Source organism: Sander lucioperca, chromosome 6, assembly GCF_008315115.2.
Source record: "Sander lucioperca isolate FBNREF2018 chromosome 6, SLUC_FBN_1.2, whole genome shotgun sequence".
Lineage (NCBI taxonomy): Eukaryota > Metazoa > Chordata > Actinopteri > Perciformes > Percidae > Sander > Sander lucioperca.
In genome coordinates this window covers 6512910-6540679 of record NC_050178.1, presented here as the reverse complement: position 1 = coordinate 6540679, position 27770 = coordinate 6512910, and the positions used below count along the sequence as shown (strand labels likewise).

The window sequence follows — 27770 nt, the reverse complement described above, 5'->3', positions numbered from 1 at the left end:
ATGTAGCTTTTGCTTGCACTGCAGGGAAAGAACATGCTGCAGTGAACCAGGCGCACCGAGTGGCACACTGCAGTGGAAATATATAACCATCTTCCTCTTGTTCTGGGTCCATCCTAGCTCTCCCTCTGCACACCAAAGACAAATAAAGACAATGACAATTAGGGCTTTTATGAAGGGTTTCTGTCTCGTGCCGGCTTCACAACCCTGCACTTCGCAAATGGTTTTTGAACTGAAAGTGTCCAAATAGACTGGACAACGACTGAGGAGATTTAGGTTGAATAATAATATATATATATATATATATATATATATATATATATATATAAAAATATAACGGTCATTTTTTTTTTAGTGGTGCCTTTATATTCATTTTATTTCTTTTAAATTCAATAAGCAATTTGTAGTATTTAGCAGAATACTGAAAGCAGCAGAAATGCAGAACTGAGTACACTTCAAAATCTGTTTATTTATCGCAAGTAATATTGTTATCGGAATATTCAATAACGTTATCGCATATTTTCCTCATATCGTGCAGCCCTAATGTGCTCCGACTTGTATTAAAGTAGAAAGGTAGTGCTTTCAGACCACTCTCCACACACTTTAAAAGCACCACTATCTTCACATGAACTGTGTCCTTGTCTTTCTGGCAGATTTTCATGCCTGTTTAAATAACTCTAAGCACCCATTCAGAAATGTAAGATTACCAATACATTTTACTTTTTTTTCACAGTACACATATACTTTCTCTAAGTTTTACATCCCAGATTCCTGTCACTATGCATAGCTTCCCCCGGCTTTTTTTATCCTTGTTCAAGTACTACATATAAGCATGAGCAGGCTGTACGTTAAGTACAATATTTAGTTAAATATTAAGTTGTGCATAGATGAGAAGAAAGCATTATGTTGATACAAAAACATAGCTGGGCCGAGGGACAGAGAGGGGTGAAGGTGATCAATACATCTAAGTCCAGACTGTCATCAGGGAGGATCCAGAGGACAGCAGTAAAACTACAATAATACCAGTAGTTTAATACTGCACAACACATACATTTACTTTTTCAACAAACTTAATGGCACAGTTGCAGTGCCCAAGCACGACTGTTCCCCCTCCCCACTCCCCTGCGCTTACACTGCAATAAAACAATCTGGGCCAGAGTACGCTTACGTCATTACATTGCGGGACTCGCCCACTACAATTCCCGTTCTTTTTTTTTTAAGATAATTTTTTGGGCTTTTCCGCCTTTAATTTTTGATAGGATAGCTAGGTGAAAAAGGGGAGAGAGAGGGGGAAGACATGCAGGAAATCGTCATAGGTGGGATTCGAACCCTGGACCTCTGCGTCGAGGCATAAACCTCTCAGTACAACGCCTGCTCTACCACCGAACTAACCCGGCCACGTTTCCCGTTCATTTGTAAGGCAAGAACCAAACTTGGGCATGTTTAGCAACCACACTAATACGTACCGTGCCCGAGTCCAACCCAACGTAGCGTAGCGATCACACTAGTCAAACGAAAGGCTTTGGGGTAAAACGTGCTCGGGAACGATTTAACTGGGTGTGAGTATGCCCTTAGGTTTTGGACAAACAACTAATCGATTAATCCAGAAAATAATTGACAGCTTAAATCAACCATGAAAATAATCGTTAGCTAGCCTTACCAACAACCAAACTCTTCTTCATTACCCTGAAGTCAACGAGCACAAGCGGTTATTCTACAGGAACAGCGTTACTGGGCCATTGCAACTCAAATTGTGCAAGTTTGTCATACTAACTTAACTTACTTAACACTAATAACGTTACATCCGGGAAAACAACGTTGCCTCCGCTAATTAAGTCCATGCTTTTTAACTGCAGTGGTCAAAGCAAACGACTTTAATATAGAGCTGGGCAATAAATCGATATTATATCGATATTGCGATATGAGACTAGATATCGTCTTAGATTTTGGATATTGTAATATGGCATAAGTGTTGTCTTTTACTGGTGTTAAAGGCTTCATTACAGTAAAGTGATGTCTTTTTCTGAACTCACCAGACTGTTCTAGCTGTCCTATTATTTAACTTTACCCCACTTAGTCATTATGTCAACATTACTGATTATTATTTATCAAAAATCTCATTGTGTAAATATTTTGTGAAAGCACCAAAAGTCAACACTACAATATCGTTGCGGTATCGATATCAATGTATTTTGTCAAAAAATCGTGATATTTGATTTTCTCCACATCGCCCAGCCCTACTTTAATACGCCTGTTTGGAAATTAATACCTCCGCTGAGGATTCAAGAGTAAGCTGCATTCATAATCATCGAACCAGGGTTCAAAGTGGGCCAGAACTGCTCCGGCACCTTCAATTTACAGTATAGGTAAAGTAATCTAATCGGCAGTTTCATACATCAGTGTTGCATTCTTCAGCGGTGCACTGCCGTGAGCCCATGAACGGGGCAAGTGTCTGTGGTTAGTTCACATGACTGTTATTACAGTAGGACAGTTGAATGTCTGTTATCTAAACTGCTAAAGTCAGGTGAACAGGTGAAGTGCCGGTAGACACCTGTGTTTTTCATCAGATAAGATACATCAGATAAAAGCTTGTGAAATCAGTTTGACTAGAATGACAAAATGATTAATTCACGTCTGTTCAAGGTGGAGCTTTCAACTCTAAAATAATGCTGGATAGTTTAATGAATAATAATGCATCATATTTTAATTGTGATACGTTGTGAGTAAAATCTGAATCTGCAACTTAAAGGGATACTTCACCAATTTAGCATTAAGCTTTGTATCAGTAGAAACCCGGTAGTATTTTCGAATTCCCTCCCTCATGTCCCCCGAGACGAGACTTCTCTGTATTGTGGATCTGGAAAAAAGCCTCTGATGACGCAAAAATCGTCATTTAGCGCCATCGGAGGCATTTTTGCCCAGAGGCTATGGACTACAGCCAGCTAGTTCCGCATGTTTTCAACCCGCCCATAGGGGGTGGGACTGTCACTGGCCGATGCTAGCCGAGCGGAGCCGAGTGTCAGCCATCTTGAAGCATCGCTAAACTTTTACAACAATTATGTGCATTCAAACTACCACACGTGTACCACCGGGATACATTGGTACAGATCGGAGAATATGCAGGACACTTTATTACAGATGGAATACTCGACACACTACGCAAGCGTCGCCTGCTACGGAGACCAGCACCTCAGCCTGCGGTGTCGCCCGATGCCACTAGCGGGGGAAAGGGACCTCGACAGCGGTGTGCAGCAGTGCAAAGCAGCTATGTGGAAAGCTAACGCTAGCCGGCCACCTGTTCCATCAATCCTGCTTGCAAGTGTCCGCTCATTAGACAACAAACTGGACTACATCCAACTTCAACAAAACTCCCAACGTGAGTTCAGAGACTGCTGTGTTTTTGTTGTTGTGGAAATATGGCTGAACAACAGTGTACCGGACTATCCAGCTACCAGGCCTGCTGCTCTGTCGCCGGGTAAGACTAGTGGAGGTGGGCTGTGTTAACACGGACTGGTGCTTGTATCCAACTACTGCTAACCGCTGGTGGAGTTTGTGACTGTTAAATGCCGACTATTCTACATTCCAAGCAAATTTACGGCTGTGTTTATACTCGGTGTTTACAGCCCACCAAGCACTAACGCTACAAATGCGTTAGCTGAACTTTACGGAGCCTAATGTGTGTGCACTAAATGTAGCCTGTTTCGTATGTCGTATTTATATAACGTCGTTATTATATATTTTAAATGTGTAACACCACTTGAGCCACGGTGAAACGTTGTTTTGTGTATATGGTTGAAATGACAATAAAACACATCTGAGTTGAGTTGAATGCTGCCTCACTGTCTGTCTGTAAATGGTAGGCGTGGCTTGGGAGTAGACTCTAACCGGCAATTTCCACTGGATGCGGAACGTCTCCGGAGTCATTAGGTTTCCATTAAAGTCAATGTGTGTATTTCCACTGACTGCAGAACGTCTGCGTCCCTACTCCGTCCCAGTTCCGTCAGTCCGCAGCCCTCCGGAGCAGATACACAGAGCTTCTATTTTTGACGGACGACGGAGAGCTCCGCAGCAATTCAGCACAATTCAGATTGTGCGGGACAGGAAGTCGAGCACAGAAACAAAATAAAACATCCGGATACTTTTCAAAATAAAATACATCGTGCTCACGGCAGGTCATATTTCCCTGCACTACACCTTGAAAACACAGCACAGAGTTGTTTCCCCTCTACTCCTCTGGATGGAAACAAACTGTTGTTGGTTTTGTGGTTCTGTTTATAGAAACTACATCCTGTTATATCGCACGAACATACGTGAATTCGCAGCCGTTACGCAACAAATCCGGACCTGGTGGGTATTGACGGATGGCGGAGCACGCAGCCGTTCCGCAGCGGAGCCGGTCCGCAGACGTTCCGCATCCTGTGGAAATCCACGGTAAAGCAGCAAAGCAAGTACATTCTGGGATTCGGTTCTTTCATCCATATGAGCCAAAAACACATTTTCTGGCTTATCTCGGCCTAGAAGGCACCAATTTCAAAAAAATAAATAAATAAAAAAATAAAAAATCACATTTCTACTACATAACTAACCCAATTTAAAGATATATTTGTCTTTCCAATGGTGAAATATCCCTTTAACCAGTAACATTTCTCTGTCAGGTAAATGTAGCAGTACAATGTTTCCTTTGAAGCCTTCTGTAAGTTATTTCCAGGTACAAGGTTTTGGAGAAAGCCACAGGCAGCAGTACCAGAGGCCAAGCAATCAACCCAGTTAGTTCTGCACTAGTTTATACAATTAAACTGATCATTTAAATAGATTGTTTAATAATTCCCAAGGTTTTTTATGCATCTTCCTTATTTCTTCACATACAAGCCCTTGATACCTCTACTATTCTATTTTCCAGCCATACAGGATTCAATATTCTCCCTCAGGGTGCTACCGTGCCACTCTGACGGATGCGGTTTCGAACATACGGGAAAAACAAAGTATGGTCCAGAGTTCCTATTGAAATCTGGTGCAAATGCAGTAAGTGGCTGGCGGCTCTTAGAACAGACTCTGAGTGGCCCCAAGAGAAGCAGCCTGCGGCGAGTAACAATCAACACACAACTTCTGAGGAGTAGGAGTGGAAAAGGAAAATAAAAAAACATTGCTGGGGAGACCCCGTGCTGCAGAATCTCTCTCTCTCTCTCTCTCTCTCTCTCTCTCTCTCTCTCTCTCTCTCTCTCTCTCTCTCTCTCTCTCTCTCTCTCTCTCTCTCTCGAAGTAATGATCATTATGGATCATGCAGAAGAGTATAAATATACAGCATGTGTATAATGTACACAATGTTCCATTTCATTGAGAGTATTTTGTATTTAATTACTGTTTCTGTTGCACTCAAAAAATGCAAATCTGCAATTTTTAGAACGTTTAGAAAATATAACCCTATGACTAGATGCACTATTAAAAGACCTGCTTAGCTTGCTGAGTTTTGCCACTGACATCATGTTAGACCACTCTTAATATGAAATATTAAACAAGCTCCTTTCTTCTCTTTTCAATGGTTTCTTGTTTAAACATGGGGCAATTTCACTACATGAACAGGTAGAGACAATGCTGCCGGCCTTCTACAGATATTTTAAAAACATTAAGCTTTTATTTGACACCAAAATTAACTAACAATGAGTTATTTGTTTGTCTTGCTGTAAAAAAAACTCAGCCAGGACAAACGGCTATTTTCGCTATACAACAACTGTCCCCAAAAAATCCAAAGTATTACACACAGCTTGATTAGATCAGACTACATGTGTTGGACATATCTTGGACACACTAAAAAGAAAACAATATATGTACAGTCACAGCTCCCACCTGAGGTAATGGTGGTGTTCCTCCACAATTTCTTAACTTCCTCTGTCCACTGTACCACAGTGTCCCATACATAGGCTTTAATGTGCAACAGTATTTAACTGAGGCATTGTGACAAACTAGCAAATTACACATCCAGTGTAACCACCCACTCACCAACAGTCCTCACTCACACAGTCTATGCTACTTTGCCCACTCAATGTGGCAATGTTGACAAGGATGACCAATGCACTCAGTCGCACATACATACTGTGCATGTGACAAAGTGCATGCACATGTCTGACTACAAGCAGGGTTTCTTCAATATTGGTTAGATTTGTGTGCAGGTAAATTAACAGCCACCAAAGTACACTTTTGTGTTGGATTTATGTCCGTCATGCAGTATACTGTTGTTCCAGTTTCCTGTCATCGTACTTTTCACAGATGAATGCCAGACAGTGATCGACCAATATGGGTTTTTCAATGGCAGGTTCCAACATCTAGAGAGCAGGACGACCGATGGCCGACATTTAATAGCAATTTCATGTTGTTGTTTTGTTTATCTGATAAAATACAACAATTATTTATAATACAAATGACACACAAAATTGCGGAACTTAACTAAACATTAATTTAACACTGTTATTTCCCGCATTGTCTGTTTGCATTAGTAGATGTGCACTGTGTCTGCAGTGCACTTATTAGGCTATGAATAAAATAATTAACTAAATAAATGTCCGCAGATAATCCAAAAACTAAACTGTAAAAAAAAAAAAAAAAGAATAATAATGAAAAAGTTTAACTGCACTTAACAGCATTTAACAGCACATAGCAGCATTTTCTTTTTTCTAAGAGAGAAGGAATATCTGTAAACTTGCATGAATAAAATATAAATAAACAACAATGTTAGGGTAGCAGCATCTCATACCTTCTGCAAACTGAAAGCTACTATAACAAAGTCCTACCCCAGGGCTCCAGACTGCATTTTGCGATCATTTTTTTTAAACAGTGCAAGTATTTTTTACAATTACTCGCACGTGTGACCTGCAAATTTTTTTTTTTTCCCATGTTGAAAAACAGATGGGAGAGAGTCTGCCAGAGTTGGCCAATATGTGTGAGAGGGGGAGGGTCTGGGAGTGATTAGTCAACTGCGTGGGTAACGTCATCTCACTTGTGTGTTTTGCTTTTTGTGGCATTACAATCATCGTCCGTAAAAGTCAACCATGGCAAAACATGCACATGCTGTTGCACAGCGCCGTTGTTACCATGTTTCTGTGAAAATCATGATGTTGCAGTCCATAATCCATTAGGAGTTGTGATCTGCAGCCGAAGTTCATCCATTTTGTTTGCTAAAGACCATACATTGGCGAGGAAAATGCTGCATAGAGATAGCCAATAAGGTGTTAGCCTAACGTTAGCCCTCCTCTCTTCCCCCCACTTCGTTCACAGTCTCAACCCCATCTGCACATCTTCGTCCGCATTTTTTACTCCGTGTTGTCTCGGCCTCAGACACTTGGGTGAGAGAGGTAGAGATGTGACAGCAGAAAGACCGCTTCTATAAAAACAAACAAAAATACATAATGGCTGCTTTGCCTGGCCATAAGCAAACCGCGCATTACTTTAATGTTGAGTTTAAATACACAGTTGGTGATCCAATGTATAACTATTTACCTCGTCAAAACAAATAGTGCTTGTGTGTTTTGAGTGTCGTGAGCTCCTCTCTCTCTGGCTCACTCCTCATTCAATCTATCACACACTGGGTGTTAGATACTTAGATAGATACTCCCCTTTCCGTGGAAGTTTCACCTTAAATATGATTGCTATTTCAGTGTTTAAAAAAAAAAAGAGAGGAGGGAGAGCCGGTATGAGGCAGATGCAGTACACTGACCGTAATAATACTTTTACATTTCTGAATATGCATTTGTTAAGCACCATTCAATTAAAATGTGTCTGAACTGAAATAAAACAGCACATTGTATTTTCTGTATTTATTACCAAAGCATAAATCAGTAATACAGTTAAAATGGGGAAAATGTGAAAAAAATGCCTTATTTTCAGTTAGGGGCTACAGTGCTCCTAGTAAAAAAAGGTTAGTCTGGAGCCCTGTACCCTATTATGTACAGCACAAATATTTTCACAACACAAAAAAATATTTGGTACTACTTCCTACTTTGAGACTTTAAGACATTGGAGGGAGGGAGAGGGGTAGGCTTGAGCGATTCAGCGACTGTCTATCACTCAGGGCTCACGTTCACTGTGTAAGTTCACTGAATTAATCACTGGATCACTCACTTAGTGAATGAGTGTATTCCTGTGAACGAATCACATTCGCTCGAAAACTGAAAGTTCAACTGAACCTGACTGAGAAACGAACAGATTGTTTCAGGAAGCGATTCAGTTTTTTTCACCCAATGAATCGTTCGGGAGCGACACAACACTACAATTTATAGGATTTATCTTGTCTCGTAGTGCCATTGCCTTAAATATCTTGTTTTGTTGTAGGATATAACTTGGGACTTGGCACATCCCTAATTACAAGCAAAATAGATAAAAAGTAAACAACAGAATGTCAACATAAGAAGCATGAAAAAACTCCTGGCAGATAAAAACAATGAGACTACTATAAGTCCAGCTGGGCGCCATACAGTATCTTTGAAATAGCAGTAAAACCCTGAAGATTTGTGGAGCACAGACATATCTGCCTGTCTGACATAGTACGTGTAGTTCACACAAGCTTTAAATGCCAGCTGAGGGAAGTTTGCAGCCTTTATTGTGGTTATCAGCTGTGAGACTGTGACAGTCTGCAGCATTACGTCCTCTTTTAGCCATCATTGGAAGACCAGGATCACATGCAGACAACAGAGAAAATCCTCCTGTATATTTGAATTAAGTGCGCATATGTGTGCAGATCTGACTCACTCATGGATGACTTGGCAGGGTCACTTTCGACACATACCACCTCAGGACACTTCTGCAGCTGCTCTTTTATAACAAAGCACTGCTCCTTGCAGCAGCTCCAGAGTGGAAACATCATTCACTTATCTTCGTGAGTCTAGCATTTGTACTCCAGAGGGTACTGCAATTAATTGCTTAATAAATTTACTCTACATGTAGCATGACTCAATAGGCCTATTGTAAACACAAAACTGTATCTCAAACAGCTGGTTATTGGCTTGTTTTTATGTGTGTTATGGAGGCGGAGAATTGCCTTCAAACAGAATCTGAGTACCAACACGGGAGCTGCAGTGCAGCCAGCATATGAAATACATTGAGCCTTCCGTCGAGAATGTAGGACAAACTTAATGGCTACATACAAGTGCCCACACAACGGCTAGTGTATAGATCCATCTAAGCATGCTTTAACATAGTAGCTATTTGAGTTTCTATAGGAAGACAGAAGGATGATTGACATCAATAGTCCATCTCCCTTTTTCTTTTTCTGCACAAACATAAACACACTCACATTACATCAGACTACCTACAGATACCCATAGGGCTCCCGCGGTCAAGCATGAAAATAGCGCCAGGTTTCCTGAGGCATAAAGGGTTAACGTCACCCTGTTTATTCATGGCTGTTGGCCTGCCCATAGTCTGTGTCACAGACAATCATTGTGGAAGTTCAAGTGTTTGTTTACCAACTGATTTTTTTGTGTCCCTGAAGCAACAACAGCTACGCTCTAAGAAGAGAGGGCTTCTATGTGTATTAAGGTAATAGCACTTGTTTTCATCCTGTGTGTCAGTGCAATGTGTCCAGGTGCCATCTGTACTGTTACATTAACCTTGGTAAACCATGAGGCTAACAGCGGGCAACGTGTAGAACTGTGAAATACTGCTCGCAGCAGTGCTGTAACATTCAAAGTGTGCATTTGCCAGAGGTCAGTTGTTACTATTCTATTATTGTTATATCTTCTCAGCCACGCAAGTCTATATCTTTTCTGTGTATGAGAGGTTGTGTTCTCCTTCTACAATATACTGACAATAAAGCCATTGGAAATCTTTAGAACGGAAACTTAACATGTTGACTGAAACTTGATTTTTTAGTTTTCATTCATTAAAAGGTACACTGTGTTTTAAATATTTTATTAGCTAAAATCAATGTCTTCATTAGTATGTAGATGTATGTCCTCATTGGTGTAAAATTACCTCTGCCAATGATCTGACTTATCCTCCTAAGCAAAGAATTTCTTATCTGTATTTACATTGGACGGGCAAGTCCAAGGAGGCTTCCATGTCGTTCCGCCATTTTGAAAAACTATAATCGCTGTCTAACTAATCCACAACGCGTTTTCGTTCAGAGCCAGCGTCACGTGACTGAAACCAGCTGAAACGGAGAAGGAGATCAGCGAGAGGCGCTTGTCACTGCTCCGGCAAATTTGAAAGCCTGCACTGCACTTTAGTTCATAATGGAGAATCATACTTATGCCGAGCCACAGGAGAAGGAATTCCCCAAAAAAGCGAAAATTGGAAGACATGTTGTCAACAGCTTCTTGGTACATAACGGCTACCGTAGTTACAACACGCATTTAAAAAAGCGAGGCACTAGAGAGCACTATTCGTTTGATTGCAAAACAATTTCACCGCTAGATGGGAGAAATTCCTTCACCAGACTAATCTGACACGCCAATTGGTATGCCATTATTGGCGTGTTATCAAGACGCACACTAGCTTTTCAGCGTATTTATCAATGCTGTTTGTCCTCCATTGACTTACATTACCTTGCGTTTGCGTGTGAACTGACGCCATAGAAGTAGTATGAAAGGGCGAAAATCCGCGTAGGGAGGTTGGTCTGGGTGATGGATGGGTAAAACACAGGACTTTCACACGTGGGGATCGCGTCCCGCGTGTGAGGTTTCCTTCGTTTTCCGCATGTGTAGTTTCCTTACCACGTTTTTCTTTTCCTAAACCCAACACAGTTCTTTTCCTAATCCCAACCGGTTTTTCTTTTCCCCCGCGTGTGACGTTAAAACCAACCGTAGCCTCGCGATAACACATAGCCTAGCGATAGCACGCCACATGGCTTTAAAAAGTGGCGTGTATGTTTAAGCTGTATACACACTGGACGCGTGACGCCGCGGAGCGATTTTCATTTCAGCAACCATGTTATCCAATCTGTCAGTTCATGCCGACTGCGATCAGGAGCGGAGCGGCTGGCTGGCCAGCGCGCTGCAGCGATTGTTTCGGTGTCTATTTTTTTTGCGAGCCGCGAGCGAATGTGTCAAGCAAGGTAGGTAATGAAACACAGGAAGGCCACAGCGCCGACGGATACTTTACAAAATAAAACTTATTTCAAAATAAAACACCCAGGTTTATGGTGACTTAACTTCTCAGCTGTGTCTAGAGCAAGACAAGCGATCAGGCACACACACGCAGTTTGGAGTAGCCAGACGCCCGATCGGGCACAAATCTACGCTTCGCGGCACTGTGTGTTTCGACGTTAGGCTACCTTTATTTCTTTTAGTTTGAAAATAGTCCTGAACGAGGGAGAGAAATCCTGTCCTACATTTTCATTCATATCAAATAAATACAGTTTTAAGCAGAAATAATTAAAAACCTAGTATACTTTTTTCTATTCAAATAAATGAAATCACTTCACTTGTAAATGTCTCCTTATATTCCTTTTATTAAAGACACATTACACAGTAAAGTGTACATTACAGGTTTTTATGCGCTCCTCCAAATTTTTCAACTTATATAGGAGCCTTGGGAAAAAGTTAGCGTTGAGCCCTGTTAGTTGTGATTATTTACAGTCCTAAGATCTTACTTAGCTTTATCACGCACAGTCTGATTGGAAATAAAAGTAGTTACCAACACTCTTAAACAACACAAAGTCAGAGAGGATAGACAGAAAAAGTGGAATTTAGATTATAAGCTTCTTCAAACCAGCTCATTATAGGGGTAACATAGGGGTGCAGAAGTTAAACTTGCTGTCCACAGCAAACAGAAAGGCAGACAGGCTGCCCCCTTTGTGTATAAGGCCGCATTCACAACAAATCAGGCGTTGCGGCGTTTAGCCCAGGGTTGTGCGGCGGTGTAGGAATCTCACTTAAATGGCCCATTTGTGTCTCCATTGCGTTCCCCATTGTGCTAGCATTAAGCCATGGTGCTAGTATGCCGGGTCCTACGAGGGACTGTCCACATCAACACAAAAACGCTTTTACTCTAATTAACAACACAACTATAAGTTTTAAACTGGTGCACAAGGCCATCTGCAGAAAATGCTAATCTAAGCTAACCTACCCTAATCAGTGTTTCCCACAGATTAGAAAGCAATTTGTGGCAGGGGGGTATACTTATTTCCATAACAATCAACTACCAAAAACTGAGGAGGACATGCTGTTGGATGCTGTCCTTCTCTCCTACTCTTTCTTCAATGCCTAACAATATCTATCCATTTCTCTCCCTGACCTTCATTTCTCTCCGTCTTTCACTGGTTGAAGCCTGAAAATATTGTAAACAAATTAATAACATAACTAATTACACTGGTCGGACTGTTCAGCTCTGTTTCAGACTGATGCCTCCGGTTCAGGCTGGTCCTCATCCTCAACAAGTGCCTTTTTCAGTCGCGGAAAATATTTTTCAATACTCATCTGGATTGAAGCAGCAAACATTCAGTGTAAGAGTAAAAAATGACATAACATTTATAATATGTTTATTTGATTCACAGCTGCTACATATAGTGTTTTGACCTCGACAACCCAACTGCATTTTTCCGCAAACTTGCGACTAGTCAACTTCCTAAAGCAGGCACAATCGCTTGTTTGCTAAGAGTCGGGTGGGGACTCAATATTGTATTCAGAATATAAAATATTTTAGCACTTTTTAATGTGTGATTGTGTAAAGGTGTTCACGAGATAGATACCAACCTTTCGTGAACTTGTGAACAGTGGGCTCGATGGTGTTTTTAAGCCACCAAACACCGCACGGTGGGAGGAGCTGCGTGTGTGTGTGTGTGAGTGAGTATGTATGTGAGCGAGACACAAGTGACAGAGAGACGGAGGAGGGCAGGAAAAGTAAATGCAGCTGAACGTGTTTTAAATAGCGTTTAAAAAAATATATATTAATAACAAAACGCAATGTGCGGCGGCCAGTGTTGATAGTGAGGCGCACCGCCACACGTTAGTCTATGTGTGGGAAACACTGCTAATCTTGCAGGCTGTCTTCTAATGTGTACATTCCACATGACAAGCATTATTTATGTGTGCAGCTTGGAGTCCAAAACAAATTTCCCTAAAGGGGCAACTATAGTATCGTTACAAATAAGTAGGCTAGTAAATAATACTACTCTACTGGTGCACTTCTTCCTCTGCATTTCTGTTTCCATCAATCTATTTTCAACCTCTCCCACGTCTTTGTCTGAGAGTTTTGTGCCAGGTCAGCCAGCCCCCTGCTCTCAATGCAGCACAGACACACACAAGGACTGAAACTTCCAACAGAGGAATGTGATGTCATTTATTTGTTTTCAAGATTTGTTTATAATAACAATGCAACTTAGGTAATGTGTGCCTGATCGTATTACTTAAGATTAGTGCCCACTTATGTCATCCTTGTCATGTGTGAGCAGAATTATACAGGCTTAAATTCCTCTCAACCCATTTACTCTGTCTTTTTTGAGGCTACGTAATGGAGACTTTTTGTCAGTAGCTGGTCCAGCTGACATGTGCTGGGGCCAACTGGAGGGCCCTGAAGCAGAACAGATATAGCCTTGGTCTGTGCGAGGAATGTCCATATGGAAACATCAATGGGCAGTAACACGATTAGTTTTATCATGTGTTTTCTTAACACTTCACGTAATGTACCAAAGACTAGGACACAGAGCACACACACAGCATTGTGAAAACTATAGTTTGGTAGGCTCGGTGCGTTTCAGGGCTGAACATTTTATTGGTCATCTGGTACGGTTAGCACTCACAATGCATTTTGTCAAGCGCACCAAACATTGTCAACACATTTCACACGGTCGAACCGGTCACTTGTCCATTAACAGAATATCCGAGTGAAACTCGCCAACACTTCCTGGTTTTAGAAATAATGGCGCAACGTCAAATTTATGCAGTATTTGGTTTTCGGGTTTTGCTTTGGTGTTTCTAATATTTTAGAAGAAGGCAAACAATATGATCAGTTTACAAGACAGCGAGTTGTCGAGGATTTCATTTTCGACTGAGGCAAGTGAAGCAGTGGCGATGGAGAAGACGGGCCCTGACGAGAGAGAGATTATGATGTGTTGTCCTTGTTACACAAATGATGAGGTATGGTCATAAAAAGTTATGGATTTGAAAGTTAACATCCGTTTAATTATATACAAGTTTGTAAATTGTGTGCAAGATTGAATTACTTTAAACTGCAAATAAAAAAATAAAAAATCTTGCACTGGTTTTTGGTTCCTATGTTCTAAATTTGGGTTGGATTGCGTTTTCACCTAAAGTCAACCAAACTAGTGCACTTGGAAGCAAACCAAGACCCACGTTTCCAGGCGGAATAGAGTTTGGTTGTTTGGTCCGCACCAGAGTTCAAATGAGCTTTCACACCATCCCAAACCACACAGACTATCCGACCAAATGCGCCAGGTGTGAAAGCACCCTAATTTGTGCAAATCACACTGAACTAACTTAGCCTAAAGTACATCATGTTAGCCTTAAATAAACAATAGCGACAATAGCAAGTTTTGGGAGCAAGTCAGTGATAGTATGCTAAACGGGCAATGCATTGCTGAAGCTTTACTAATGAAGCAGTCAAGAATCAGCACAAAAAAAAAAAAATCTCACACAATGCTCAGGCTTCAGACACATGTATTCTAATCAATCTCAAGTATTTGAAGCAAATACAGACATGACCCCAATAACTCAGCCATCAGACAGCATGATGTCTCATAAGTCAGAGACGCACGTCAACAACAACAGTCAGTGCTAAATCGTAATTCGCACGTTGTAATTCTCCAGGGCTGTTCACATCGTGTTGCAGTGGATCATGATCAATTTGGTTTGTTTTTTTCAAATCGTGTCTGCACTTACAAATCACCCCTGACACACACACATTACTTAAACAGAAACCTTGAAAAAATGAACATGGCACCATAAATCATATGGATGCACTAAATCTGTGTAGGATCAGGGATCATCAGAGAAACATCTAGGGGGTAAAACAGCCCCACTGTACGTCAACACTGACCTGTATGGTCTAAAAGTAGCTTGTACTTGTGAAAATGTGCACTATGCTAAGCAGTACCATCAGCCTGTGCCGTTTGTGTTCAGTAGTACTGAGAAGGAGGCTACATGCAGACAGTAGCTCACTCTGCTTTACTTGCATGTGATAGATTTTTATTGCTTTAGCGGAGGCGGGCCTCCTCCAAAATCAGAAGACACCAATACACCTTTATATAATAAAATCTTTAGAGGAAAAGAGCAGAGGCACTGTTTAACACAGCCAGGGCTTGAAATACCACATACTGTAGATATGCACGGTAGTGCACGTGAAATTTGAGCTGTGCACATAATTCTCAGCTCTAAATACAGGTATTCCACTGTGAGGACCTTTTCCCAATGGTTAATGAACTTGTGACACCGGTATTGACGATTACACCGCAAACGCACCACAACTGTGCCTCTTCCAACTCTCCGGTCATACTTTTGTTGAGCTAGCAGCTACTACCGCACTACTATTTTTTTTTAGGGGGGAATAAACAAGATGTGACATGACCTGTCCTCTGGAGGACATAGCCACACCACCACCGCCGCTCTGTGGATTGTTATTGGGATGATTATCACAGAAGCCTGTCTAAATACACTTAAGATGCGTTGAAAACGCATGAACAGGGCCCTTGACACGTAAGGGCCCTGTTCATGTGGTACAGACATATTAATTGCATTTTGTGTCTGTTAAGAGGCACAAAGGCACTCTAAAACTTGCCCTGACAACTGCCGTTTTAGCTCAGGGGATGCTTGTGCACGTAGCTGCAGCTTCTCCGTGTTGCCTGCACTGATTCGGGTCGGGTTTTTTTTCTATCGAAAGTACTCGCATAGCTATAGCGATCAAGATTAACGTAAAAATTGGCCGGAATTCTCCTTTAAGAGGAAGTGACCGTAAACAGAGCTTTCATTGTGACGGGAAAAAACGGAAGTGGATAAAGTGTTGTATTTTCTGACGTTTGACTGTGTCGGGGTTGAACTAAGTGAGACGTGCAGTGCCGTCTTGGTTCCAGCATTGGAAGCCTGTGTCTTTATTTTCCAGCCAAACCTGAGACTAGACAGTATTAGAAACCCTCGGTTACACTAACATTACATTATCACACCAAGTACTCTCAGTCACTTAGCCTGCAAATTCCTAGCTAGCAGTTACTAGCGTAAACAAATAGGTGCTAACATGTATAGTAGGCTACTTCAGTTGGCTAACTTGAAAAGTCTATGTCTTACCCTTCATGTGACTCAAGAGCGCAGACTCGCCCATTGTGAAAAGCTGCAGGTCTTTTTTGCAATTCGTGGGGTTTGTCCCCGTTTAATCCATAATTTGTATTTTTCATCTTCCAGCCAATGTTCATTTAAACGACAACCTGCCAGCGATATTTCGAATCCCACTATGGCCCCGCCCCCCTACGAAGCAGCTCGATTGGTTGGGGTTAGGCATTTTACCTCAAGTGGTTAAGGTTAGGATAGCCGATTGGTCAGGGGATAGGATCTGAACAGGGAGCGGAATCACATATGGAAACAGACTGGGAGATCGCAGTCACACATGCACAAGCGAGCAGGTTTCATTTTAAGCTCTCCAACATTTTATTTCTCCATTTAATAAACGAACTTGTCGTGAAAGAAATACAGTTACAATTTCAAGCATTTTCAAGCATCTTATCCAAAATGTAAGCACTTGAAAACACAACATCAAAATTCAAGCATTTTCAAGGATTTCAAGCACCCGTACGAACCCTGTTGAATTGCCTTGTTGCTGAAAGGTGCTGTAGAAGTAAAGTTGCCTTGCCTTACAACCTCAGCCTGTCAGTCAGTCATCAGGGCACAGAAGCCACTCTTGTGCCTGCTTGTTTCAGAGGAAGTGTAAAACAACAGCACCGCGACCGCTTTCGGCTCGCCAATAATATCACATCGCAGCAAACGCTGTCTGCGTGAAGTTTTGAAAAACTGTAACCACACTTGAAACCACTTTATCGGCATTGCTGTGACTCACTGTGACTTCAACAAAACTGCAGAGCCGATGTAGTTTACTCCGTCTGCACCTCTGCGCACGTGCGTGCGTGTTTCGGTCGGAGCTCCACTCTCTGTCAATATGCAGAGAGGACAGATAAGCTTGCGCTTACGCACTCAGACGCTTTTGGAACCGAAATTTGGCACCGAAAGTTTTTTTCGTTAAAGTTAATATTTTTGTCATTGAATTATCTCAAGATCAATTTGCTATCATATTTGCTAAAATAACAAATCACACAACTCTTCTGCAATATACAATACTATATTCACATTTTTGGTAACCTTGCCTTTATCAGGGTGGAACAATCATTCAATTGTAAATTGCAATTGAAGAAATTGCTATGCTATTGTAAATCAATGTTTTAGCAGTTAATAACTCTGAATTAAATCTCATTCGATGATAGATTTTGGTCAGATCTAACTTACTAAGTGTGAACCCTGTTATCACAATATGACTATATACTATATGCAATATACTCAGGATATTCATATTAAAACCAGTCAGGTGACAAACGTTTATCCTCCAATACATTTTTCCACGCTATGGGACCATTTGTGAGATTGAGCGGCGAACACTCAGCAGCAGACATGTCAAAGCAAAGAGCCATTTTAATAACACTGAAGGCTGAAGTTAAGCTCTATATTAGCCAACCAACACATTATCCAGCATTGTGTGAGATTATTTATGGGGTAGTTTCTCCATTACAGTGATTTATTAAGTTCTAAGGACATACAATAGGCTACTTTCCACAGAGAAGGGCACCATATTGTCAGGACTAGCCAGCTACTAATGCTTCATGTATCTAACGTCATTACCCATTCAAAACATCTTAAAACAAACTTAATGGAGATGAAATTTAAATCAGCAGTTAATTAGGGCTGACATTGTGATCAAAAGACACACTGAAAACTATGAAAACGACAAATATCAGTCATGGCAGGGCTCCAGACTAACTTTTTTTACTATAGGAGAACTGTAGCCACTAACTGAAAATGTTCTGGAGCACAGGCAGAAAAGTTAGGGGTGCACTTAAATCGACCTGCAACGCAATTTTTTCACATTTTCCCCATTTTAACTGTATTACTGATAAATGCTTTGGTAATAAATACAGACACTACAATCTGCGGTCTTATTTTAGTTCACAGTCACATTTTAATTAAATGGTGCTTAACAAATGTACTTTCAGAAATGTAAACAAAGTCTCATCACTGTCAATGCACTGCATTACTGCATCTGCCTCATACAGGCTCTCCTTCCCTCCTCTATGTCTTTTTTTTTGTGAACACTGAAATATCTAAGGTGATTAAACTTCCATGGAAAGGAGAGTATCTAACTAACTATCTAACACCCAGTGCTGGAAATATTAAATGAGATGAGGAAGCCAGAGAAAGAGGAGCTCACAACACTCAAAAACACACAAGCACTATTTGTTTATAGTAGTTATATATTTGATCACCAACTGTGTATTCAAACTCAAAATTAAAGTAACTTGCTGTTTGCTTATGGCCAGGCAAAGCAGCCTTTATGCATTTCTTTTCAAAGAAGCGGTCTCCACTCTCTGCGGTCACATTTCTACCTCTCTCACCCAAGTGTCTGAAGGGCTTTTTCACACGGGAAGCGATTGTCGCGCCTTGTAATTCATTTTCAATAGGAGGCGAGCGGGCAGGTAAGGGGGCACGGGTAGTTTGACATGCGAAGCGACAAGCGGGCGCAATCCCGTGAAACTGTCGCATTCGTGCTCGTCACACGCACACGCCCGCCGCAAGAGTTGAATTGTGTTAAACTTTTGTCTAGGCGAGCGACGCGCAGTGCAAATCGATGAACGAGAGACGGATTCTCGCTTGTTTGTGAGTTCCCTAAAATATAAAAAAGTTTTCTAAACAGTTATCAGAACATAGACAGTGGGGCTTTTGCCGGATTTATCGGGTAACGTCAGTAATTATGACTATGCTAATTTAGCTAACTTTAGCTATCAACAATAACAGTCCGTGGTTAGGAAAGACTAGGATTACCACCACTTATTATAAATCGACCTGTGATAAGGGATATATGATGCCACAGTCAGCTAATGTCATTCAGTTGTTTGGCAGGGATACAGTAGTGCACAGAATCCCCATGGTTACCACACATTGATCGCCTGCCGTTTAATCGCGCAGTGCTGCCTTTACATGAGGAGCGTAGTAGACCCCACGCAACTACGCAGGCGAAGTGTCGCTCCCCGTGTGAAAAGCCCTTGAGGCAGCGGTACCGCAGCGTGTGGCAAATGTTGCTCTGCTGACTGGAAGTGCTCGCAAGCAGGGTTGAGACCGTAAACAAAGTGGGGGGAAGAGAGAAGGGCTAAGGGTAGGTAACAATTACAGCGCTGTGCAACAGCATGTGCATTTTTTTCGCTCTGGTTGACTTTTACAGATGATAAAAAGTGAAATACACGAATGTAGATCACATCCACACAGTTGACTAATCACTCCCGGACCCTCCCCCCTCTCACACACATTGACCAACTCTGGCAGACTTGCTCTGTCCGCATTTTTCAACATGAAATAAAAAGAAGAAAAAAAGTCGCCAAATTTGCAGGTCGCACATGTGCGAGTAGTTGTACTAAAAACAGCGCTCTCCCTCCCCTATGACGGTGAGCAACTGGAACAGTGACAGGATGTCATCACTTGCGAAGTCAGGGCAACCACATAAACGACAGCGCAAGTACAGCAGTTTCTCAGGCAGAGTGACAAACAGCGACGAAAGCCTCTGTGGCTTATTTACCATGAAAACCCCATAAAATATGACAGCTACAGTAGCTGGGAAAATAGCGTTATGGGCACTGAATTTGCTGAATTAACTGATTATCAAAACCCAGATGAGACAAGAAGCTAACGTTAGCAGTCCCTTTGACTCCCCGCAGCAGGAGACGTGGATTACCCCGACACGCAGTATTAACGTTACTGTTTAAAACGTTTATCAGGTTAGTGGGGATGCATTAATGCTCAAAACCAACGTGAAAAACGTATTAATGTTCACTCAGTATTTTGTTTTGTTAAACTGATGTAAACCGTATGTAAAATGAGCGGTGACGTTAAATCACCTGTTTTACGCAACATTGCTCTAAGGTACCGTCTATGTGCTGGAGCGGTGGTTAGCTAGCAAATAAGCCCACTGACGGCAACGTTGTTCATATTTTGGCACAATGTTGTGTAGTAATGACAGTAGTAGTGGTCGTAGTGAGTGAAAATGTGATCAAAGATGCACATTGCAAAATGTGTTATGTATCTGGAATTGTTCATTAGCTCTGTGCGATATCTGTAAAGCTGAACGGACTAACAGTAGTAAAAGATTTTATTCTGATCCAGAGACTATAAATCCTAGTGGAAACAGTGTGCATGAGAGAGAAAGAGAATGTTAGTATTTTCCTTAAAACCATATGAAATAATTAGCTTGAGTATTGCCGATCTTCTTGTATTATTTTTCACACGCTGTTATACACTTTCCGGGTAAAAACAAGAAAGTAGCTGGTAAAAAAAGTTGAGTGGCTGGTAGATTTTGGAATCCATCAGCCACATTGGCAGGTGAACACAAAAGTTAATTTCCATCCCTGTTGCCAAGTTTTAAACTCCCAAGTTCATGAGTCCACTGCACTCTGTAAAAAAATAACCTTTAGTCTCCTAGGATGGCATGTTACATCTAATGGGAATTACCAATTTGCAAGCCAGAGAGTCAATCTTTCTTAGTAATCACACAAGGATAATCCACCACAACTGGAACTAAGCTTCAGCTGTGTGTCTCAACTGAGAGACTTTTATTGACAAAACAGTCATAGCTGCAGGGTTCGAAATGGAAAAACGTTCAGTAAATGTCCTACTGTGAATCTTCCTTGTGATTTAAGGTCTCCCCAGATTTCTTTTGTTATAATGGTGCTGTATATAGGAGGTTATAACCAATATATTTTACAACAATCAAAGTAATGAGCTTAAAACATGATATTTTATAATTCATTCACTTGACAACTACCTGGCCAGTTTCCAACTAACTGTCTAAAAACAACGCAGTTAAAAAAAGAACCTCCTTAGGAAATAAATGTATCATTCAAAAACTCAGCTAAGCTACTTTATCAGGTATGTGTGGTGTACCAGCCTGGTAACATAAGTAAACTTTGCAACAGTCATCACATCTTGATTTAAAAATTGCTAAATTCTGATTGAAGATAATATTTAAAGAAATATGGGAACTAAGGAGGAAGATAACACTTCTGCTACACAAATGTATAATAAATTAATAAATTCACTCAGAGTGTGTGTGTGTGTGTGTGTGTGTGTGTGTGTGTGTGTGTGTGTGTGTGTGTGTGTGTGTGTGTGTTGCCCCTTGGGAGCTCCAAAACAGGGCTAATGAAGCTAGGCAGAATGACTACTGAGCTCAGTTTAGGAAACCCCCCCACTGGTGCATCCAGCAGACCAAGCTGTAAAAACTAAAGAGGGTCAGGACCTACATTAGTGACAGGGCTGAGGGCAATATCACACACAAAACCGATAAACGTCCACCTTAACCAACATAGCCGTCTTATACCGACTGCATAATGACTTGCACCTTACTACGCGCTATGTGAGTAACTCATCCAAAGTGACTTTTTATGCTTCAAGTCAACAAAAATTTAACCTGCAACAATATTAATAAACGATTAATAATTTGTCATCTTTTAAGCAAAAAATTCACTGGTTTCACGATCTCAAACGTAAATATTTGCTGGTTTTCAGTCTTCAATGAGAGAAATACAAGAAAGACATTGTACGTTAAGAAGCAGTTGGCAACAAAAGAGTCATTTCCTAACAACAACTGAGCCAAAAATCACAATATCACAATATGATAATAATCAAAGACAAAACAGACATTTCTAGTTTCACATGATATCTTTAATATTTATCAATATAAATCACCCAGAATGTTGAATAATATACTGTAACCCTATTTTCCACTGGGCGCGTCTGCGCTGCGTTCCGGAGGCGTCGTGACCCCCGCAAGCAATCGCTGCCATTCAAGTCAATGCTTGATAATCCACCAGCCGCGCCACGGCGCGTCCCAGAAGCATGCGTGAAGCGGCTCTCCGCTCCGCTAAAGATACGCCAGGGCTATTTTCACACGAGCCGTTGGGACTGCTGGGCAGGAAGTGAAACAGCAAGACTATCCAGTCAATTTACCAAAAGACACCCCCCAATATCATTTGTATCTCCTTTACCACACAACAAGCAATTCATCTTGGACGTTGAAAAACATAATACGATATCACAGATCCTTTTTATAAGGACAACACCAGAAAAGAGAAAGCATGGAGTTTAATTGCAGAAGTGCTTGTAGTGGAAGGTAGATACTAGCTTAATAAACACGCAATTGTTCTGTAAAGTACTTGTAGAGACAATAAAATCTGCGAGTTGGGCAGCAAGATGCTCCGCTTCTGAGACGCTCCTGGTGTGGCACGCAGCCGGAATGCAGCACAGATGCGCCTAGTGGAGAATCGGAGTAAGAATGCTATGTGTGTCATGTAGTATGTGCTCACAGTTACCCTTAAGACAGTGTTATGAATAATATGCTGCCCTCTTTATTAATGCTATAAACTACAGCAGCATTTTGTTGCAACTAGTTTGTATGCTAAAGATGACCACTTCCCGGAAACATACAGTATAGTAACTGCTCAAAAGATGTGTCTATGGTTCACTTAAAAAGACAGCATAATCAGCATAACTGCGACATCATCAGAGCAGTATTGTCTGCTTTGTTTTTAGTAAAACAAGTATTGGGAATGACACTTAACCAAAGCATTTCTGAAAATCCCAAATTAATCTGTCTTTCCTGTTGTCACTGGAGGTCACATAGGCATGGTGATTTGTTTTTTTGAAGGAATGGTAGTATTGTTTGTTGGTCCTTGTCAGTACCTTTCCTTAAAATACAAGCCAATTTGGTGAAAATATAAGTTTTGTTTTGGTATTAACAACAGCAATCTAACTTTGCTTAGAGTTTTGCTTCTCAAGGACAAATGAATTGCAGACATAAAAAAAAAAGCAATGCTTTCCGCAATATCGATGTACCAGCCACGTGAAAGGACACACCACTAGCACATGAATCTGCCTTTTTCTGCTTGTTACAGAGCATTCAACAGCTTACTGCACCAAACTGAAACCCTGCAGCCTGCCTCTCCTGTTCTCTCCTCTTGGACCAGAGCCCAAAGGCAGCCAAGCACACACGCCGTATTCAAGAGTGCACACACACACACACACACACACACACACACACACACACACACACACAGATTCTGACCCACAACAATCAGCATGAACACCCACACACATTTAAATGACACTGTAACACATTTGGTCAGTTCGGCACAGATGACTGTCCCAACCCCTCAGCAACAGACCGAGAAAAAACACACACACACACACACACACACACACACACACACACACACACACACACACACACACACACACACACACTTCAGGGTGTCGCTGGCTGTGGCAACTGCAACAGATGGAACTGCAGCAGCAGCGGGGCAGCTAAGGTGAAAAGGAATCAAACCTCCTGTGTTAATGGCATAAAATATCTGCGTGAGCCGGCACAAGTCTTTCACCCTGGCTGTTTTAAGGTGGTTCTTTATAAATCCTACAGCATGGCCAAGTCTCTGGCAAGAATTCAAAATGACAGAGCATGCATAAAACATGACAGGCATTCAGACAGAGGAGAGTAATGGAGTAGAAGCAGAAAAGGAAAAGAGAAAGGGCAAAATACATGCCAGTGTAATAAGGTATGCAAAGACTGTTTTCAATGCGGCAGCAGCACTATCAACCATACTAACAGCTCTGAGACAGAGAGATCTGGAGAGGTAGATATGCTACCTCGCTAGCATAATTTGTGACTACGTTAAATTATGCTGTATGCAGATAGTATGGCATTTGATCCCCGGCAGGAACAGACAAGCATGAGCATCCCGACTCTCAATGACAGAGCGTAGTGAGATGAGGCAGGAAGAGAAAGGGGTGAGAGAGAGGAAGAGAGAGAGATAGATAGTAAAGACACATAGCCTCAGACCTAGCGAAGATGCTCTTAAAACACCCACCTTAGTCTGCTGCTGATTCCCGACGCAGTGAGCACAACCAGGGATAAATGCTGTATACGATGGAGGACCAGCAACCAATATCCAAGAGATTGAGCAGAGAGAGGAAGAATGATACGAGACTGGCGAATGTGAGAGCCTGTGAAGATTATGTGACTGAGCAAGATGAGCATGTATGTCTGACATGAGAAAGACAGAAATACAAAAAGACAGGAAAAAAGAGACACAAGACAGACAGAACAGGGATGGGGAACAGGGAGAAAGAAAGAAAGAGATGGAAAGAGGAGACAGAATAAATGGGTGAGCTTGGAGAGTCACTGAGCAGAGCAGATGCATTAAAAGGAAATGCCCCTCCTTCACACACACACACACACACACACACACACACACACACACACTCTAGAGCTGTCAATCTTCCTCTACAATACTATTCGAATTCCATTTGATATTTTTTTAATAATCAAATAATATTTGAATATTTAATGCTCAATTGCAGCCTGTTAAATAATATGTAGTACACTACTCAGGCTCATGCATTGTCAATGCCTCTATAAGCATGTGGTTGTTGTTACACGTTCTGTCCACTAGAGGGACTTCCAACATTAGCCTGGCCTTGAGGCGACCTGCACGCAACTTTGTTTACATTCATTTTCCACCACGAGCACACAGCGACAAACACAAATCAACAGAGAACTCTGTAATGAAACATTATCTAACAAGTGTAGTGAAGCGGCTCTGTTGTAAAGGCTAACGGTGCTCGGTTAGCACAATGATATCATGTTAGAAAGCACAGCCGAAATGATTTGTCATAAACTAGCTAGGTAAGAAACATACGATGCTAAGTGCATTAATAACCAAGCCAAACAGGGCTGTCACTACTATTTTAGTGATTTATAAGCAACCTGTTTCCAGCAGATTGTCACGTTACTGAGAATACAGCTGTAAGAAGGTAATATATATATGACGTGGAAGCTAACTGACAGCTGTAGGGCAGTTAACTTTAGCTTTCTCCATGAAGCTCCCAGCTAACGTTACTATACCTCGCGACGCAGTTAGGAAACCAGAACGAGCTAACTATTGATAACATAAGCATTTTGGCTCGGTGGATGCCGATTTTAAAGTCATGTTAAAACTATTTCCCGTCCTTCTTACGATTTCCAGCCGCAGCCTGTCACTCCCCCGTGTACTAACGTTACTCGGTACGCAACGTTAGCTCCGTAATGTTGTACTAATGTTACTTGGTACGTAACGTTAGCTTAGACCTCACAATGCCTTGTGTTTCTCACTCCGGCTAAATTATTGTTCATACGACATGACATGAATCACACATGCGGGTAGGCCAAAGCGAGAAGAGGATGATTAGCTAACGTTTATTATATATAACGTATATTTATAATTAAAAAAAGTCACATTCGAATAGTAATTTCAGCATTCGAATAGTATTGATTTTTTTACTATTCGAATTATATTCGAATTTCGGTATTCGTTCCAACAACCCTAACACACACACACACACACACACACACATTCAGTGACTCAAAGTGAGCTGTAAATGGTGAAAGAGATATAGGGTGGGCCAGAGGAAAGCAAGCAAAAAACATGTATGTTCATTTTAAAATTCAATGACAAGGCACTAGGAGATTTGTGGTTTCTACTGAAAGTGGCTCGAAGTTGATTGGCTGCATAGCAAAAGAACACAGCTCAGCAAGCTGACTATAGCTGAGAGGAGGGAGGTTCAATATGTTGAAAGCTCTCTGGTATGCAGCTCTACGTAAATCCTATTCCCTATTATGACAAAAGGTAAAATGAACATGCACAGTATGTAATCTACACTGCACCCAAAGAAATCTGTCAGGATATGATTCAAGCTCCGACGAGTAGCTCCTTAAATGCTGCAGAGTCTTTGAGCATGGCATAAAATCCCTATCAAGTCCAGGTCTGCTCACTGGCAGTTTTCTTTGCGGAATTGGGGGGGGGGGTCAAGTGAGAGGATTACTTACAAAAATCAATAACTTGTTACATAATACATACTACTATATATCAAACCCAATTCACCCTTCTATGCATAAGAAGCCTGATTCACTCTCCCTATTATAGTTTGAATTTTTAAAAAGGGAAAGATTTAAGATACCAATCGTATTTCCTGCTAACTTCCTATCTCCAGCAATTCAAAAAGGTGCTATAATGTATGTGAAACTGATCCCACCTTGCTTATAGTAGTTGCACAAACCAATGGGCCATGAAACCCCCGCTCTCAAAAAGCAGGGATTGAAAATCCACTTAATAATAATACATTTTATTTATATAGCGCTTTACATGGTACTCAAAGACACTTAGTACTTAATGTTATTGATGTTTTAAACAACATTTATGAAACCGACTACCTCACTTAGATTTAAGCTTAAAAGCAAAGGAAAGACTGTGTTGGACAGGAATTAAAGTGAAGATAAATGTATGTCCCGTTTTTTGGTATTTGTGTCATTGTGGTTATTAGCAACCCTAGCTGCACCTAGTGCTGGTAGAAGGTTGATGGTGAAGAGTGCAGGGAATTCCAGATTTGTTCAAATTTGGTTTTTAGTAGATTGCTTTGGGCATCAGATAACTGAACAGGTGGCTGAGCAGGTAGTTGGACTCAGAGATGACACCTTCAAGTGGAACACAGCCCAAGTCGCATCATGTGTCTCTGACAGCTTGAGCCAAGGAAATATTTAGCAGTATGGTATCAGTGTATAGATGAGTTAGTGCTTAGGCAAGACAATTGAAAGGTGTAGTAGTTTTTAATTTTTCAAGACATTAGGAGCACAGCCAGTCTGAACTTAGATAATTAAACACACTCAGCAAAGAAAAAAGTAATTTATCTCAAATCATGTGTGAGATAGTATGCAGTAATGATGATGTGCCTGGTTGTTTGCAAACATTTTCAGCTAAATGTGTGTATATATATATATATATATATATATATATATATATATATATATATATATATATATATATATATATATATTTATATTTATATATATATATATTTATTTATTTATTTATTTATTTATTTATTTATTAGGGCTGAAACGATTCCTCGAGTAACTCGAATAATTTGATTACTAAAAATCCTCGATGCAAAATGATTTGCCTCGAAGCTTTGTTTAATTAATGTTACCAACGTTGTATCGCTCACGGTGTTTCCGCACGGAGGATTATTACTGTCGCACACCGGGCTGATGCTGCTTGAAACACATGCCATGAAGACTGATTACAAAATGAAGAAAGAGCGTAAGGGGCTAAGAGAAGTGACAGAAGTGACCAGTTTGGAATCAGTTCAAACGTAATTAAAACGAAAACTCTGTACAGTGTGTCTACTGCAAAATCAAACGAGCTTACCACAATAATAGCACAACATCAATTCTTCAGCATCTCATCTGAAAACATTGAGTCTAACTTAATCATCCATTCGACAAAGCGGACCCGACAAAAGTAAATCACAGAGTCGTATGGACGATGAAATTACACCAAACACAACAACTACCAAAATCAAAGACAAGAAAATACGTAGTGGTGACCACAATTTGATCTAAAGAGCCGACTTGTTGACTATCCCTTCGGAAAAACAGCTGATTTCTAGGGTGTCCTAGAAAATGACCGAAATCCTCACAGGAATATACAGTTTAATGAACCT

At 41.0% G+C, this 27770-nt stretch overlaps 1 protein-coding gene across 6 annotated transcripts in view; it reads right to left on the bottom strand.

Moving 5' to 3' along the window:
• kcnab2a (potassium voltage-gated channel, shaker-related subfamily, beta member 2 a) overlaps positions 1–27770 on the bottom strand; it is a 100964-nt gene that overhangs the window by 63781 nt on the left and 9413 nt on the right. For 2 of the 6 annotated variants that reach the window (XM_031301635.2, XM_031301638.2), the window contains exon 1: positions 24101–24399. The exons of 2 other annotated variants lie outside the window; for them this stretch is intronic. The gene's annotated coding sequence lies outside the window, so the exon portion shown is untranslated. Of the gene's footprint in view, positions 1–6745; positions 6766–24100; positions 24400–27770 lie in introns of those variants that run through there. 2 more of the 6 variants (XM_031301637.2, XM_036002460.1) reach the window with 2 other exon arrangements.